Consider the following 18,245-nt stretch of genomic DNA (forward strand, 5'->3'; position numbering starts at 1 on the left):
ATATTAGCTCCATACATTTGACTTGAAAGTAATTTCTCCCATTTGGTAGGTTGCTTTTCATTTTGTTGATTGTCTTTCTTTGCTGTGCAGAAGCTTTTTAGTTTGATATCATCCCACTTATTTATTTTTGCTTTTGTTCCCTTTGCTTTTGTTGTCAAATCTAAAAAATCATTGCCAAAACCAATGTCAAGGAGCTTACTGCCTATGTTTTCTTCTAGGAGTTTTATGTTTTCAAGTTTTACATTCAAGTCTTTAATCTGTTTTGAGTCAGTCTTTGTGTATGGTACAAGATAGTGGTCTAGTTTCATTCTTTTGTATGTGGCTGCTGAGTTTTCTCAACACCATTTATTGAAAAGACTATCTTTTCCCCATTGTATATTCTTGGCTCCTTTGTTGTAAATTAATTGATTAGATATGTGTGGGTTTATTTCTGGGCTGTCTATTCTGTTTCATTGATCTATGTGTCTGTTTTTATGCCAATACCATACTGATTTGGTACTATAGCTTTATAATATAGTTTGAAATCAGGAAATCTGATGCCTCCAGCTTTGTTCTTCCAGAAGAGTTATTATTTGAACTCTTGATACAAACCTTTGTTCTTCCATAAGAGTTATTATTTGAGCTTTTGATACAAACCTTTGGGGAGAGCAAGGGATAAGCTGAGGGGTCTGGAAAAATGTGTAGAAAGGAAAATGGGTATAGAGGGCTTAAGGGTGAGCTAACGGTCCACCCCAACTTTGAAAATACTGAAAAAATTTCCTAGTGTATATAAGCAGTCTCTTCTGGGAGATGAGGGTCAAAAGGAACCAGGACACTCCCTTTTGGTTCTGGGTTATGAAGGGAAAAAAACGCAAAAGGGGAAATGCAGGATCCTGTAAGACAAATGAGAACCACAAAAGAAAAGTGGGCATACAACCCCTATCACTCACAAGAAAATCCATTAAAGAAGTTGTACTTTACTACTCTGAGAACAGAGGGCATTCTTGAACTTGTAATCTTATGAACCACTCATAACTGCCAACCCTATCTGTGAAATGAATAGATAAAAGTAGTCCACATTTTTTATTGAAGTATAATTAACATACAATATCCTATTAGTTTTAGGTGTACATCATAGTGATTTGATATTTATATGCATTACAAATGGTCACCATGATAAGTCTAGCTGTCATCTGTCACCATACAAAGTTATTACAATATTATTGACTATATTCCCTATGCTGTACGTTACATCCCTATGACAACCTAACTTTCATACATGGGAAATTGGTTGAATAAACTGGTACATCCATACAATGGAGTATTACGCAACTTTGAAGAATGAGAAAAACTCTATGAACTGACACGGTGTGATTTCTGGGATATATTGTAAGTGAAAAACCAAATTATAAGAGAATATAATGTATGCTGCCTTTTGTAGATGAAGAAAGAAATAGCCCCTATGTGAACTGGTGATTCATATCCATACTTGAATTCATTTTCTAATGAATCTCAGTCCTATCTCCAGCTTAGTCAAGACATCCTGTTACATAAAGTTGGAGAGAATTATACCAAGAGCCAAGCTTACAAAGTAATCTCCTGGCTGTGCCAAGCTCTTAGGCCGAACAGGGTTCTGAAAGATAAAACACGATGAAAGTCTCAGTTGCTTCATTATTTCAGTAATGTAGAGAACTCATGACTAGCTGGAAAGAGGATCACCAGGTATAATAACCAAAAGCGAGAATTAATTATATTCAATTAACAGGCATTTATTGAACACATCCTATGTGTTGAGTTCTAGAAAGATGCATATGAATATGATCCCAGACCTGAGAGAAATCACAATACTGGAGAGGAGATAAACATATAAAGAAATAAAATATAGTGTGGCCAGAAAATTTTAAGAAGCATATGGACAGACGTTACTGGAACTGGAAGTTCAGGGTCATGTGTGCAAACACAGAGGTTAGTCTGGTATCCAGAATCTTAGGAAACTTTGTGGTGTTCTGCTGCCCAATATGTTATAGGTGTAGGTGATAAGGTATTTCAGACCAACATAAAGTTTTAAAAAATGTTTATAGAAGCTAAGTCTCTCTCCACATTTAAACATTTTTCACAGCCACCTTTCATACCATGTTACTGACGTTCCAAAGTAAACAATAGAAGCCATTTGCAGGGAAGATAGGAGTGGTAGGCTACAGGTCACCTGTCACCCCTAATTTGAAGATCTCATGTATTCAATATGTAGACCCTTTATATTGATTCATTCAGCAGATATTTATTTTATACCTACCTATTCTTTTGTAATTAGCATTGGGTTTACAGTGAGGAGTGTACGTTGTCCCTCTTCTCTTGGAGCTGATATCACTAGGCAGTACTGACCCACCAGTATAGGTCAAAGCTTCTAGATTGCCTGATGAAAGAGATATTACCAAAAACCATAAGTGTTCATGCCAATATCCAGTCCTCAGTAAATAAGATGGACATCAGGATTGTGTGAAATCCTATATAGCACAAATGTTAAGGTAAAGCACTTCAGCTCTTGAGTATAAACTGTGTACTCATTACAAAAAGGCTCTTTAGAATGTTCTTCAACAATAGGTAGTGCGTAAAAGGCAACATTCAGAGAACATTGGAGAGAGGAATGCAAACCAAACTGTCAATCCCTGAAAGATCTTTGACTCTTGAACTGGGTGCTTAGTTATCTTATGCCAATGCCACTTGAGTGGCCTTTTAAATTCCCCAGTACCGTCACTGAAGTACTACACAGTGATCGATGATGTTGGGTGTCACATAAATAATTCTGGATAATATGCTGTGTGAATTAGAAAAAATTGTTCTCTAAACAGAGGAGGGGGGCATGGTATTCCAGGTAGAAAAATAATAATATGCAAAGCTGGCATTGTGAGACAGCATAACATGTATACAGAATTTCCTGTAGTAAGTCCCTTTCTGCTTGAAGTATCTACAATGGTTTCTGGTTCCCGCGCTGACAGGGTGGGGGAGTATATCCCTTGCTCTCTTTGGTACAGAGCAGCCGTCTGTAGTAAGTTGCTGGTTACATTCATCACTCACTGAGTATCTGAAATTTTAAACTTTGTGGAGACGTGAGCTGTAAGATTGATAACTATGTAGGTCAATGTGGATGAACTGTTGAATATATCTGGGAAAAATGCTTAAAAATTTGGAAAAGAAATATTATTAGATCCCTTCCTCACATGATCCATCAAAAAAAAAAAAAAAAAAAACCCCAGTGGATGAGCAAAGAAAATGTTAAAAGTTGAATACATAAACGTGTGCACTCCAAGATGGGAGAATAATCTCAGGCATAAAATGAATCTCAAATTGTCACAGCATTATAGGTCACAGTCACAAGCTGCCTGACCTTCTCAGCCATCTCCTTAGATATTCCTGCTCTGTAACAATCAGAGAACCTCTGGCTATTCTAAGGGCAGACTAGAAGGAGGGCATTTCATGCTTTGTGTCTCTTTTTTGTTTGAGGTGTATCGGAGGGAGAAAACAATGAACATGTCCTCTTCACCTAGGTTTGTCAAAATTTATGCCAAAGAATGCCCTTCAGTGGCCATTTCCTCCAAGCTGCCTTTTCTCAGAAGCACTTTTCAGGTAGGGCCAATGTTTTCTTCCCAATGAAAATGATTGCTCCAGAAGTATCTTTCTATAAGTTTGTGAAATTACCTGAGTTTTCCTGCGGGGAGAAACATCTTCTAGTTTATCAGGAAAACAAAAAATTAAAACCTGCAATATCATCAATCTGGCTTAGTGAAAGTTGAAAGTGCTTTTTAAAAATAAAAGTTGCAAATGTGTCTGCTTGATTCCTATTTTATTTTTCTTGGGTGAAGGATAATTCTACCACATTTTTAAAATAAAATAGAAGGACTTTAAAAGAATATGTGTTGTCTTAAGTAAATGTTAGTTGACCACTGTATAATATTTATTGCATATACAGTTCTTGGATGGCCCACATAATTTAAAAGCATAACTGGCCACCTACTATAATTAGTTTGTATGTCTGCAGAGCTAGAAAGAGCTAACAGGACAGTGGTAAAGGATAACGGACTAAGTGAAATATTCAGGAAGGAATAGAATGGGGGTTGCCATTCCTTCATGCATTCCATCAGTCAAAATTTACTGACTCTCTCTCATGTGTGAGACATTGTGCTGGGTGCTAGGGATACAAAAGTGAAAAATGTGGTGTTTTTGAGTTTGAGTTTAGAGAGGAAAAAAATTAGTGTTTTGCAATAAAGCATTTAAAATATTTCTTTCAATCTGATTTTTTAAATGTTTGTCTTTCAGAGAGATAAATGGGGCATATTGTCATCTCACTTTATCTATGGGCCTAGAGAGGAGAGGTTACTTTTATTTTCTTCTTGATAGTTCACCGGGTTCTCAGCCACCTAATGGCAGCACCCAGAGGCCTTTGCCAGATCCTCACTTTCTTTGATTTTTTTGCACCATTTGATGCCATTTCTTATAAAGCTTTACTTTTATGTGATTTGCATAGTATTTTCACACATATTATTTTATTCAATCCACCTGCAAGCCTTGTAATGTTAGCAGTGCAATGAAGCTGAGCTACAGCAAAATTAAGTGAATTGATAAGGATCTTTTCTTCCTCCCCAAACCCGTGTGTTATCAAACGTTTTATTATTATTATTTGGATCTTCTTTTTCTTTATAATCTCCCTCTGGATATCCTGTGTATATCTAAAATTCAACATAGCTATAATCCAACTAACCATATCTCTTATTTCCTAAGCCAATTATTATTTTTCCAGACTTCTTTATTATCATGCAATTACCTTCATTCTTTAGGTCGTTGAGGTTCAACATACTGATCTGCTTACTCCCATCAGTTACAAACTCTTCCCTTTGTACTTCCAAATGCATCTTGCTTTATTTCTATCCTGTTCACTTGCCACTGACACTCCCAAAAGCCTGAACTTTGGTTATCTGGACCATTGCAGTAGCCTTCAAATTGAGCTCTGTGTTGAAGACTTTCTCCCAGCAACAAAGTATGTCATTACATATTAGCATGTGTATTTATTTATTGCCTATTTCTTTGAGGGCAAGGACCCAAGTATATACACTTAGAATAATATATTGAAGTTTCTCAATAACTATTAATTGGATAAATTTTAGATTGATGAATTCTGCTATAATAATCTTCCCAAAGCCTTCTGATTATGTCATCCTTGCCCCAAAGCTTCCATGGCCCACCTAGGTCTAAACTCCATTGTCACCATCTGGCCTACTCCTATTTTTCCAGTTGTCTTTGACAGGGTTCCTTTGGTTGTAATACATTTAAATCTGTGAAAACCTGCTTAAATAAAAAAAATATTTATTCTGGAGTGATATGGACATATGCATCTCACAGAATGCAAGGGCATATAATATGGTCTGGCCTCATGAGGGATTATAACTAGCAGTAAAAACATCCATTCAAAGTCAAGGTACCATCTCTCTTTCTTGTGATCCTTCATCTATGCTTTTCTTTCATGTCTAATTCATTCTTTACTTTCTCTGTAAACTGGCTTTGGTTAATTAATGAATTCAATAAATTCTTATAGAGTGATGCTATGTGCTAGGTACTATTCTACACCGTGCTAGATATAGCGACAGGGCAAATGTCCCTCTTCTCATGGAGCTTATGTTCTAGTTGGGGAGAGAGATCATTAACAACAATACAAATATACTGTCAGGTGAGTGCTGTGAACAAAAAGGGATAAGGGAAAGCAACTGAAGGGCTGTTTTATATAGGGGGCAGGGTGACATTTGAGAAGATAATTGAATAAGGCAGTACTGACATCCAGTGACTGATCAAGGCAGGACTATAAAGGCCCAACCATTTCAGCCCAGTTAAGGATAATACCGAGTGTCCATTTTAGTGTCAGCTTGCCAGGGAATTGGCAGAGGATAGGAGGTCTGCATCACAGATCAACGTCTCCCTTCTACCTTTCCCTCCCTTCCATTGGTATTGATCCCAAGGGCACTCCTTACTAAATATTCTGAATGCAAAACCCCACCTCACAGTCTGCTTTCCAGAGAATCCTACCTGTGACAGTTGGTGCCAAGACTTTGCAGAGAAAGCCAGTGATAAGATGGAGTCTTGGAGCTAGATCACTCACTGTTGGGCCAGCATCAAAGACCCCATCTCTGGGAGGTGAAGTGCAGATAGCTCCCACTGGTTCTCTGATTGTTAAAACTTACACTAGTGGTGAATTGGGATGCTATGCTGGTGAAAAGGGATACACCAGCTGGTGCAACATGTTAGGTATTTGAAAAGTAGGGAGGAAATAGTAACTTTAAAAACAATGAAATTTGATGGTTCCAGATAAGTTTGATGTTCTTAAAAAGGCTGATGAAAAGCTGAGAGCATTTAATAGGCAGTGAAAACCAAGTGTAAAAGTCAGAGGGCCTAGATATCTTACATAGAGGCTCGCATCTTCTGAAGAGGGAGATCATAGAAAGCTGTGGAGACTCAAGACCTGCCTAGGACTTAGTTGTCAGAGTAGCTCAGCTCCAGAGAGAGTTAAACTCCCAACCAAGGCAAGTAGGCCCTGGTTAGTGCCCTGACTGGGAAAGAATGGGACCTTGACACATAGACTGAGTGATTCCCTTGATCCTCAAATCTTGAGTTCCCAGATTCCCCTGAACTCTGAGCCTGAACTAGCCCTCTCCTCCCTATTAATAGCTAGCACTTACCCTTCATTGAAGACAATGCAGAGGCACCCTTTTCAGGATCTTCCCTTGTCTCTCCTCCTGGTCATGAGGCCTTAACCAGGATTAAGTCTCAGCATAACTCAGCTGGATGTGCTGGCCTGATAAGAGAGGAAAGGGAATATACCTCAAATGTGCTGCAAGACTTAGCACATACTCGCCGGAGTCAGGAGAGTATGAATTGAATTCTGAGGGCGCTTGCTCGAGGAGTGTAGTGTATAAGATTGATTAATGGAGAATATGTAGGTTTGGGGGCACTCGTTGGTGATACAATATTTAACACCCTGGCAAAGATACCAGAAGATGGTGTGAACTCACTGCTAGGATGGCCTCTAGGTGCTAGGGCAGTGGTGCTCAAGTGGCAATGTGAAGAAGGGATGGCAGGTAGCAAAGCCAAGGGAGATGTGGGGTGGACGGAATTGAGACAGGGCTATTAGGAGGCTCCTGGGCTGCTGGGCCAGGCCTCTCTGCTGCTCCTGCTGCTGCTGCTAAGGCCCTGCTGAACCATCACTGCAGACCCTACTGCACCCCTCAGACTCTGATCCTCAAACTCCTCCTCACAGGGCACAGCCTTTAAGTTTCTAAGAGCTTTATTGAGTGGGCAGAAGTCGGTATAAACTTGCTCTGGGCTTGCTTCTCAGTGTTTCTTTAAGACTGATTTCCCTGTGGGTCCTTCTAAGCGATGTCCGGGGAGGAATTCAGACCTGAGCTTCAAAAGATTGTTATAAAAATCACGTTCTATTACCTCCTCTTCCTACATCAGCTTGTTCTCGAATGATTACCCTAAAACATAACCTCTTATCACCTCTCTTTATAGATATTTTCAATGAGAGAATGGAAGAAGGTTTTAGGCTAAAAGATCATCTGGTAGGAGATTTCAGACAATGGGAACAGTCTCCTAAAGTATAAGAAAAAGCCTAGAAATGAAAGATACAGTTTGAGGAACCCTATCGCTGGAGTGTGGAGTGTGATGATAGGAACGATGAGCTACAAAGCGGGAGAGCTACAAAGAGACAGATCATGCAGGGCTGTGTAAACCAGGCTAAGACGTTTAGGTGGTAACGTACAGGCAATGGGACACAAAGGAGGCCTTTTTTAAGGCTGCAACATCATCAAATTATACTTATGTAGTCTGGAGAATGATTTGAAAGGGAGGATTTTATTAGATAACTTGTATTTATTGTTTTCTTTAATGTTAATTTGATTAAATTAATATTCATTAAGGTAAACAAATATTTATATAAGTAAATAAAAATATTTATAAATTATAAATCTATATGTTATGTTTAATATATAATAAATTACATTTTTATAAATGAAAAATAACGTGTAATTAACTTTTTAATAGAAAGCATGTGTTAAGGCATTATGGCTGAGGATGTTGAACTAGAAGAACTGGGCCCCTGCCCTCCATGTGAGGAAGGCTTTGTGGCCCCAGTGAGGCCGATGTTAGAGCCGGGCGTCAACAGCTAGTTTTTGCTAACAAAACAAACATGGTAACAGGCATAATGAAGCACAGGTTGTGTAGATCAAAAGATGAGCTAGAGGAGTTGAAGGATTCATAGTGAGGTGGGAACCACACAGGGTAAGAGCCTTGGAGCTGGGAATGAACACGGGGAGCAACAAGGATGATCAGCACACGTTTGTAGTTTGTCCTGGAGCAGTTGTGATGTTATACAGCACTGTGATACCACAACAAGAGGCTCAGCCTATTTCCTCAGCCTGGAGTGCCATTTTCCTTCTTCCCCTCCTGTCAAAATTCTATCTATCTTTTAAAGCTCAGCTCAGATATCACCTTCTCCAAAAGCCTTTCCTGATTCCAAGTTGGAATTGGTTTCTCTCCTTACTTCATTGTTTGTGTATCTATTTTACTGCCTAACTCCTTCTGCTTAGTATGGAGTCACCCGTGAACATGCGTATCTTCTCTACTAGATTGTAAGCAGGAATCCTAAGTCTTGCATCCTCCATTGCTGAGCACAGCCCCTAACACCTAGAAAGTGCTCAAGAAGGATTTATTACCTTAATTCGCAAGTGACTCAAATCCCAGGCTGAAGAATTGGTGTAATTAGTGGTAGAGTTGAGAACAGACTCGTGGTCTCTAGTCTTTCCTAGTGCTTCGTAGAGTCCTTGCTCACATGTCATTCTACATATCTTGCAAGGTTGGCTATTGGTGTCTGCATGATCACCTTTTCCTCCTGGCCTTCATTTTCTGTTTTTCTTTTTATATTGTCTGATTATAATAAACTGATTTTTCCTAAATTTTCTCAACGTTCATGGAATGAGGCAGAATACCAATACATTTTGAAAAAAATAACTACCTACAATAAATAATAAATATGCACAACTTTTCTGTATTGCATTTTGAAAAGGGGCCATTATAAAGGAAAATGATCGGTACTAGATTCTCCAAGTTGTAGGAATAGGTTCTTAGTGTTCAGAATGTGTCTTGAGAAATCTTGCAGAAGAAAAAGGAGGCCTGCTACACATGTTTTGACATTTGCTATTCTGTAAGGATTGTGTTACAACGTTTTACAGAACTCTTCCTTCGTGTTTATGCTGGTTAAGTTTCTGAACATGTCATCCTGACCTGTTCTTCCTAGAGCTGTGGATGGGACAAAAGCCTGTGAATCCAAAGCAGATGAGCAATGATGGAATGAAATTCAACTGATTTCCATAATACATAAAACTGAAGTCAACCTAAGCAAGAGGAATAGATTTCCAAGGAGGTTCAATTTACATATAAATTTAAATTCAGTGATATTATTAGGCTCCGGTAGGAAGGTAAATAAGTAATTTCATTGATTTGACATTTGATTAACCTGTGTTTCTTTTATAAATCTTGGTAAGTTAAATTTTTTCCTCAAGAAAGCAGAAGAAATCCTGCCAGTTGGACTGAAATTGCAAATTAAAAGCCACTTTTCATAGGCGTGAGTGAAACTTTAATTATCTAACAACGGTAATTAATAATTATGTCAATAAGTGAATGCTTGGCTTCAGAGAAAGTAGTGCTCTTATCAGCCCACATTTGTGCATACACAATTCCAAAAATTAATTTTGTGGTTTTTTAAGTAACCTCTGTTTTGGTGAACTTCTCACTCTTTAAAAAGATTAGGGGCTGGCCCCGTGGCCGAGTGGTTAAGTTCACGTGCTCCGCTTGGCTGTCCCAGGGTTTCGCCGGTTTGGATCCTGGGCGTGGACATGGCACTGCTTGTCAGGCAGTGCTGAGGCAGCGTCCCACATGCCACAACTAGAAGGACCCACAACTAGAATACACAACTATGTACAGCAGGGCTTTGGGGAGAGGAAGAAGGAGAAGAAATATTGGTAACAAATTTTAGCTCAGGTGCCAATATTTTAAAAAAAAAGATTAGTAAACGTATAGCTGCCTTGGCTTTCTCTTTACTGAAGGTGCGTGTATAAACAGGTCTCCAAATTGCAGTGTGTACAAAATGTGACAATAAAATCATGAATGGCTATTGTAAACAAATATTTGGAAAGTTGTTTTCAGATCTATGGTATGGACCATACAAGAAAAATTAATCTCATTATTTCAGTCACTTCTTATTTACAGCCTCAAATATGATTGTTCAAGTTTGTTTAATTCATCTATTCCATTACTTCCAAATGACTTTTGGATTTTTCAAAAATCACGTCCATTGTCAATAGATTAATGCATCACTGAGACTACCTAGAAGGCAGGATCTGTTTCTGACTCATTTTATTGCATAACATATTGTCTGGCTAATGGTAGATGCTTAACAAGTGGATAACCGTGCATCTGAAGAAATTCCTCAGGAATTTCCAAAGCTCTTCAGGGCAGAGAACTTATCTCCAATTTCTGAGATGTCACATAACTCAGTAGTTATGCCCAACAACTGAATAGCTGGAAATGAAAGCTCATTTATGGAAGTCTCTCTACCATGTGTGGAAGATGTAGGTGGAAATGAGTCATAGTCAAAGCAATATGATACTAACACTTTTCAGTTTTATAGTACTTTTTACTTTTTCGAGTTCTTTAAGATACATTATTTTACTTTATCTTCATAGCAATCATGTGATATGAGCAAAAGTACAGGCAGAGGAGGATCTAGGTTTTATGATGGAGACTAAAGCTTATGTAATTTTAGGGGTACTCAGTAGGAAAAAGAACGTAAAATTATGTAAGAAAGCGTATTTACTTGGAATGAGGAAAGAGTACAAATTACAAATTTAAAAAGATGATAAATACCATAATCATCACATAATCTAGAGAAAAAACTATGAACTAGCTAACATATCTGTAGGACATTTTCCCTACATTTTTAGCACTATAATCTTTGCCTATTCATATGACAACATTTTAATATAATTTTTATAGAGCTATCAGAAACATAATGCAATCTTTCTTTTAGCTAGTTGATTATTATTTTTATGATTGAAAGTTGAGATTCATGAAATATGTGACTTTGTATGCAAATACATTTGTGGTTGGCAGACTGCTACAGATTGTGCCCTAAAACCCCAAGAATTCTGACAGGGTCTATTTTGCATGATTCTTAATGTAAAGAAAATATGGCTCATTGGTAACTGTGTACATTGGATTATAAAATATATTTCTAATAGAAAACTTCTGTTTTGACTGTCAATATCCTCCAACAATTAAGAATTATTACCATATTTTTATAGTAATTAAAGCCATTTAAATAAATTTATTCTGGAAATTATACATAAATTAAACATTAAAGACTTTACATCACGTAAGGAGCTGTAGAATTTGAGTGATTATTTAGCTTTTCTACATCTTGCTTAGTTCTAAAGAAGTTTAAGACAGCCCTTATTGATACATACAATGCACCCCTATGAAATACATTTTAAATAGATCATGAGGCAAATGGAAGATAAGGCCATGGGGAAGACAATGAGATCAAGGCAGTGATGACAAATAAGCACAACATACTAATAATCTAAGCCTAGTACACTTGAATACTGTGTTAGTTGAGCAAGTTACTTAACCGCTTTGAACCTTTATTTTCTTATCTGTACAATGAGGACATAAGTAATGTCTACCTCATAGACTTTTTGTGTGAGGAGTGAACCACTTAATAAATGTGAGGTACTTAGCACATGATCAGGACTGCAGAATGTTAGGTAATATTGTTACTTCGACGGTAAGCTACAACTATTACTAAGGTTTATTATTATTTGCTCCTGAAAATAGTGATCAGCAGACAACTGGCTTTTTATGGTATAGATTATTCTGCTATAATATTCAAGTTTCTTCAGAACTGTTGACCCGGGGCAGCCTCCCACAGTGATAATTTGTCTTTGTTGTGTGGCAGTAACTATGGGATGTCTGTTTGAAATCAGCTTGGGGATTTGATTTAGTTTGAAGCTGAGTTCTGTCCTACATTCACCAAATATTTTTAAATATACTTTTTAGTGGTTACCTGCATTTATAAGCCAAATTTCAGAGACAAGGGAGAAAGGAGAGATAGAGAGTCAGTGTCTGTTTTGTTCGTTATTGACATGGAGTCAGTGTCTATCTTAATGGTTATTGTTTCCCAGTACCTCTTACAATGTCTAGTACAAAGCACAGGCACTCAATAAGTGTTTGTTAGGCTTTAATTTAGTGGTTGAGAATGTAAAATGAGAAAATACTTGAACAATTAGTTTGATTTTAAAAAATCTATTTCCAGACATCTTTTTCTAGACAATTGAACATTTTATTAGGTTCTAATGGAGATACTGAAATAGGAAATTTTGCAATTAATTTTTAAACTCTTATTTTATTGACTGATAATACAATGTCTTTTCCAAAAGGTGTTTATGCTAATGGAGTAGATGAAGCAAATTAGGCGTAGGTAAAGTTTCTCCCAGTTGCTCTGCCTGTCTCTCAGTCGTTATCTTCATTTGGTTGTTCAGAACTGGATTGCTGGCCTATCTGCTTTTCAGTTTGCAGGAAAGAGAAAAGAACCAAAGTCTTGGAAAGGCAGCTTGTCTATAAAACATGAAATGACCTGGAAGTTGTACACTTCCCTTTCCCTCGCTTCACATTGGCCCAAGCTAAGTCACATGGCCATACCCTCTGATGCTGTTAGCGAAGTGTTATAAGAAAGAGACATGCTTAGGCTAGAATTTGGTCCCCATTATGTATTGTGTGTACCGTTGGGAAGGATGTAGATAACATTTCTAACCTACTTTCTAGTTTATACATTTCTGGACCACGAGGAGCCATTCTGGGCCAGATGGAGAATCTGCTCACTAATCAGGGATCGTGCATTTTGAGCTGGTTGCAGTAACTGGATGGGACTTTGAGTATTTTCCATTGGGAAGAGAGTGGTATGTTGCATGTGTGGGTAGAATGGTGTGTAGGATGTTTGGGTGGACAGAGGGGCAGACTGTGCAGTTTGCAAGTTTTCTCTTTCTTCCAGGATATATGGTAATATATACCGTTATTACTAGAGATTAAATTTTCCAGTCTTTCTTGCAGCTAGGTGTGACCATATGACCAAGGAAATATGAGGGGAAGCAATGTATTCAATTTGCATCTCTTCTCCAACTTAAGGACTTTTCACTTTTCCCAGACATCAGTTCTTTTCCCCAGACAGGAACTGGAACACAGACATGCCAGAGACCTGGCTATGATCCTGAAGACAAGGACAATACCTTTGGGCATGGCCAAGCACAAGGTGGCAGGCACGTGGCTCTCAGAATGTCCTTGTGGGGCAGAGAGGTGCTGCCAGCCTACAACAACTAGATTATAATGTGATAGGGAAATATTAATCTATCTTATTTAAGCCATTGTATATTGGAGTCTCTTTGATCTATCATATTGAAATTATAATCATTGACAACTGCTTATAATGAATGTGATATAAAGTAATATTTGTAGTTATTTTACCACACAATAACTTTAGCTGTAATGCTTTAACTCCTAAGATCATTTTAAAATTAGCAAATCCAAAGGCTTATACTTGAAGTTTTTCTGTGGTCCTAGGTTTTATATGAATTCCTCTAATCCTGTATTCCTTAATCTCCCAACAGAAGATTAACTCAGACCATGTGGATTGTTTTTCACAGTGTATCTTTACAAACAAGGCCAGGGATATTGTAGAAGCTCAGTAAACCTTCTGATTGATTAAAAATGATACAAATGAACCATATACTGTGGTGTTTCAAAAGAACCAAAAAATTTAATGAAAATAGGGTTAACCCTTTCCTTCAATTTTGGATAAAGTTGTTAATTTTGGCCTGATGTTTGAAGTTCCTGACTGAAGCCATTCTTTTAGTCATTAAGAAAGTGGCTCATTTTTCACACTCATTCAATGTTGGATTCTATTCTTTCCAGCCCTACAGCAGTCTTTGGCCATCATTATAATCCTCTTATAATAATAGATAATCCTGAAGTTTGTTTGCAGATGAGGATTCTATATATTATTACATCTTCCAATGTTTATTTTAGTTTTCCTGCGATGTTTCGTCTTATTTTTAAATGTTTCTAGTGGCTTTCATCACTTTCTTCACCTCCCTCCTCAAGTCATCTTCTCAATGAACCCTAACCTGATCATTCCATTTAAAACTGCACACACCTCCCCACCTCCACACACCTGCTCCCCTTTACCGCTATTTTCCATTGCACTCTCCATCTTCTAATATGCTATATGATTTACTTATTACAGTTATTTATTGTTTGTCTCTTTGCACTAGAATAAAGGGTCCATTTAGGTAGGAATCTTTATCTGTTTTATTCACGGATGTATCTTTAGTACCTAGAGTAGGTGCTCAATAGATATTGGTTAAATAAATGAATGAATAATCACCAGTTTATTAAAGAATAATTTTATTGAACTCTATTTAGACAAACAATTGAACAATTTGTTTAATACAAGGAACCCTAAGATTATGTTCTATTTTAAAACATGAATATATATTTTCAGGAGAGATGTTCAAGCAGCAAAATGAACGAAGCTGGATTTCTTTTCTAAGTCCCTGTATGAGTTGTTATTCATGTTGGCTAAGAAAAAAATTGTCGTTTCCAAGATTGATGACTATACATACTATTTCAGCCCATAATTTTACTTCACACTATGTTCACAGTCTGAACATGTGATCCCAAATCTCTGTTAAGTTCATAAGAAGAGATTTTTGCACGCTATACAAAGTACTCTCTGCTTTGTTTAAGGACCAGTGTCATCTTTAAATGATGACGGTTCCATTTTGCATATTATTGTAGTGCCAACAGGCACAGGGGCTAGTTTACTCCTGCAAAAAACATTCCACATTTATTCAGGCCTGATGGGAGAGAAAAGGGGAGGGGGCAAATAAGTAACCATTATTGCCTGGATGGCAGGGAGTCATGCCCATGCACATTAGCACTTGGGTGCAATTTGGTGCTGTCTTATTTTACATTCCTGCATCCACACCCTCATTTATACCATTCTCTCTTTATATGATCAGCTAACATTTATTCACCATTTGCTAGTGCCAGATACTATTATAAGCACTTTACGTTATATTATTTTTATAATTAACTCTTCTCAACAGTATGATGAATTAGGTATTCTAATTATCCTTATTTTATAGGGGAGGAAATTGAGTCATAGAGACAATTTGGCCAAGTTCACTTGCCTAGTAAATGGCAGGTAGCATTCACACCAGTCGTCCTCCTCTAGAGCCCATGCTCTCAAACACTACCCTATTATGAGATTACTAGTTGAATCTCCTGTTCAAAAGTTCCCTGATGCCTACTGAATTTACTTCCCTTGGCACTCAGCACTTTCCATAATCGGGCATCATCTTGCCCTCATTGCATCTGCCAGCATTCGCTCTGCTTCAAACACTCTGTTTCACTAAAGGATTTATTCCTGTTTCCCGCCTGCTGTGTCCATGGTGATTTACTTTTTGAAATGCTTCATCAGAGACCGTGTGATATGTAGGAGTGTGTTAATTAGTTTTAATCCACACGGGCAGCAGTTAGTTGCCTGAAGAGGGAATACACACTTCAGGGGAGGTGATGTGGTATTTAATCAAAAGGGCTCTCTCAGAGGAGAGAGCTACTCTGAACTCTTTAACTATCATTAGCTCTAATCAACACTAGATGCTTTGTCCATTAGCAAAATGAATGTTAGAAATTAGTTTTTGCTAGTGAAATGAATTGTGTGCAAGATATGTGGATTGGCCAGGAATATATGGCATATAAGAATCCAGCAGGCCCAATAGTCTGCACCCTTTCGTGTGGTACCCATGGCTTGATTCCAAAATGTTGCCTGTGGGCAGCCTTGGATTCAGCAAAGTCTAGTTGCTTAATGCTGAACATAAGGCTGGTTGATCCTGCCTTTGGAATATTTATGGTTTGGTCTTAAGTGAACCATTCATGTCAGTTATGTTCAGAGTACCTAAAAAGATGGAGAAATAAGACTTGATCTCATAAAATAAGTTTCTACTTATTTGTCTACTTGCTGATAAATGTTTGTAGGTGTAGACACATTCAGTCTGAGAATTATTTTTATTGGAAACTTGAGTGGGTTTGTGGAGAGGATCCCCAGAGCCTCAGATACATCTAATAACCATTACCTATCGGTGGTCACTGATAAGTACTATAAAATTCTGATAATTATAAGCGGTCACACTGGCTGAATCAATTTGCTCCCACACCTATTCCAGGTTCATTTCTCCTGTTTAAACTCTTCTCATAAGTATTGTTTCCCACTGAGATATTATTCATCTCATCTATACATGTCACAGAACATTTCATTTTTTCGTTTCATGGCCCAGCTCAAAATTCCACATTCTCATGAAGCCTTTGCTGACTCTTTCAACCCTTTCTGATCATTGTGATGGACTGTTCAGGCACTTATGTATGGCACACATAAAAACTTTTGATTATACATGCATTTCCCTGACACTGTTCATTATGTGATTTAGATATAACTTGATTAAGGAACAAGATCTGCATTAAGTGGGTCCCAGTTGATCATAAGTGCCCGTCACGATTGGGAGCCATTCCTTTGCACATAGGAAGCTGTGTTGCTGCTTTGCTCTCTGGCATCTCTGTTCTTTCATCCTGTCATGCCTTGTTTATCATTGTTATTTTGTTCTCTTGTTTACTTTTGGAGATTTTGAACTTTGATAGAAGCAAAATTACAAAGTAAAGGCTAAAGGTGAGAGAGAAGAAACAGTAGAATGTGTAGAATGTGCGGATTAAAGATCAAAGGAGGAATTACGTCTGCATTTGCCAGTTTTAACATACCAATTTATTATTTTTAATTTGCAATAACAGCATGAACTTACAGAGTATTCTGCTATAAAAACCATGTTTGCTACTGAAATTCTTGCAGGGAAAACAATTTTGTATAGTGAGTCTGAAGTCGTATGGCTCCACCCCTTTATCTTTTTTTCTTTTTTTAACACAATAGCGACTTTATTGAGATATTTGACATTCAATAAACTGAACATATTTAGAGTAACAATTTGATAAGTTTTGATATATGTATATACTAATGAAAACATCAGCACACTTTAGATAGTGAACATATCCATAACCCCCAAAAGTTTTCTGGTTCTCCTTTGTAATCCTTCCCTCCTCATCCTTGCCACATGCCTCCTCCTCCAGCAACCACTGACCTGTTCTCTGTCACATAGGTAAGTTTACATTGTCCAGAGTTTTATGTAAATTAAATAATATAGTGTATATTCTTATTTATGAGGCTTCTTTCACTTAGCATAATTATTTTAAGAATCATTTATGTTGTGTGTATATACTGTTTGTTCTTTTTATTGATGAGTAGTGCTCCATTGTATGAATATACCACAATTTGTTTTTCTTTCTTTTTGTTAATTGAGGTAACATTGGTCTATAACATTATATAAATTTCAGGTGTACATCATTATATTTCAGTTTCTGTTTAGACTACCATGTTCACCACCCAAAGTCTAATTATCATCCATCACTGTACACATGTGCCCTTTTACCGCTTTCATCCTCCTCCCTCTCCCCTTACCCTCTGGTAACCACCAATCTAATCTCTGTATCTATATGTTTGTTTGTTGTTGCTTTTGTTGTCCACTTATGAGTGAAATCATACTGTATTTGACTTTCTCCTTTCTCTTTAAATTAATAGTTTTTACACTTTTTTTTTTTTTTTGAGGAAGATTAGCCCTGAGCTAACTGCTGCCAATCCTCCTCTTTTTTCTGAGGAAGATTGGCCCTGAGCTAACATCTGTGCCCATCTTCCTCTACTTTATATGCGGGACGCCTACCATAGCATGGCTTGCCAAGTGGTGCCATGTCCTCATCTGGGATCCCAACCGGCGAACCCCGGGCCACCGAGAAGTGGAACATGTGCACTTAACTGTTGCGCCACTGGGCCAGTCCCTACACGGTTTTTTGATAACTTAAATTTTCTTAGGAACCTTACTTTATATATAGTTATATATATAACTATAACTATATATAGCTATATATAAACTATATATGACTATATATATAACTATATATAAAATTGCATTAGAACAGACCACATACTGTAGTGCTGAAGTATTTATTTAATG

Source organism: Equus quagga, chromosome 3 (genome assembly GCF_021613505.1).
Source record: "Equus quagga isolate Etosha38 chromosome 3, UCLA_HA_Equagga_1.0, whole genome shotgun sequence".
NCBI lineage: Eukaryota > Metazoa > Chordata > Mammalia > Perissodactyla > Equidae > Equus > Equus quagga.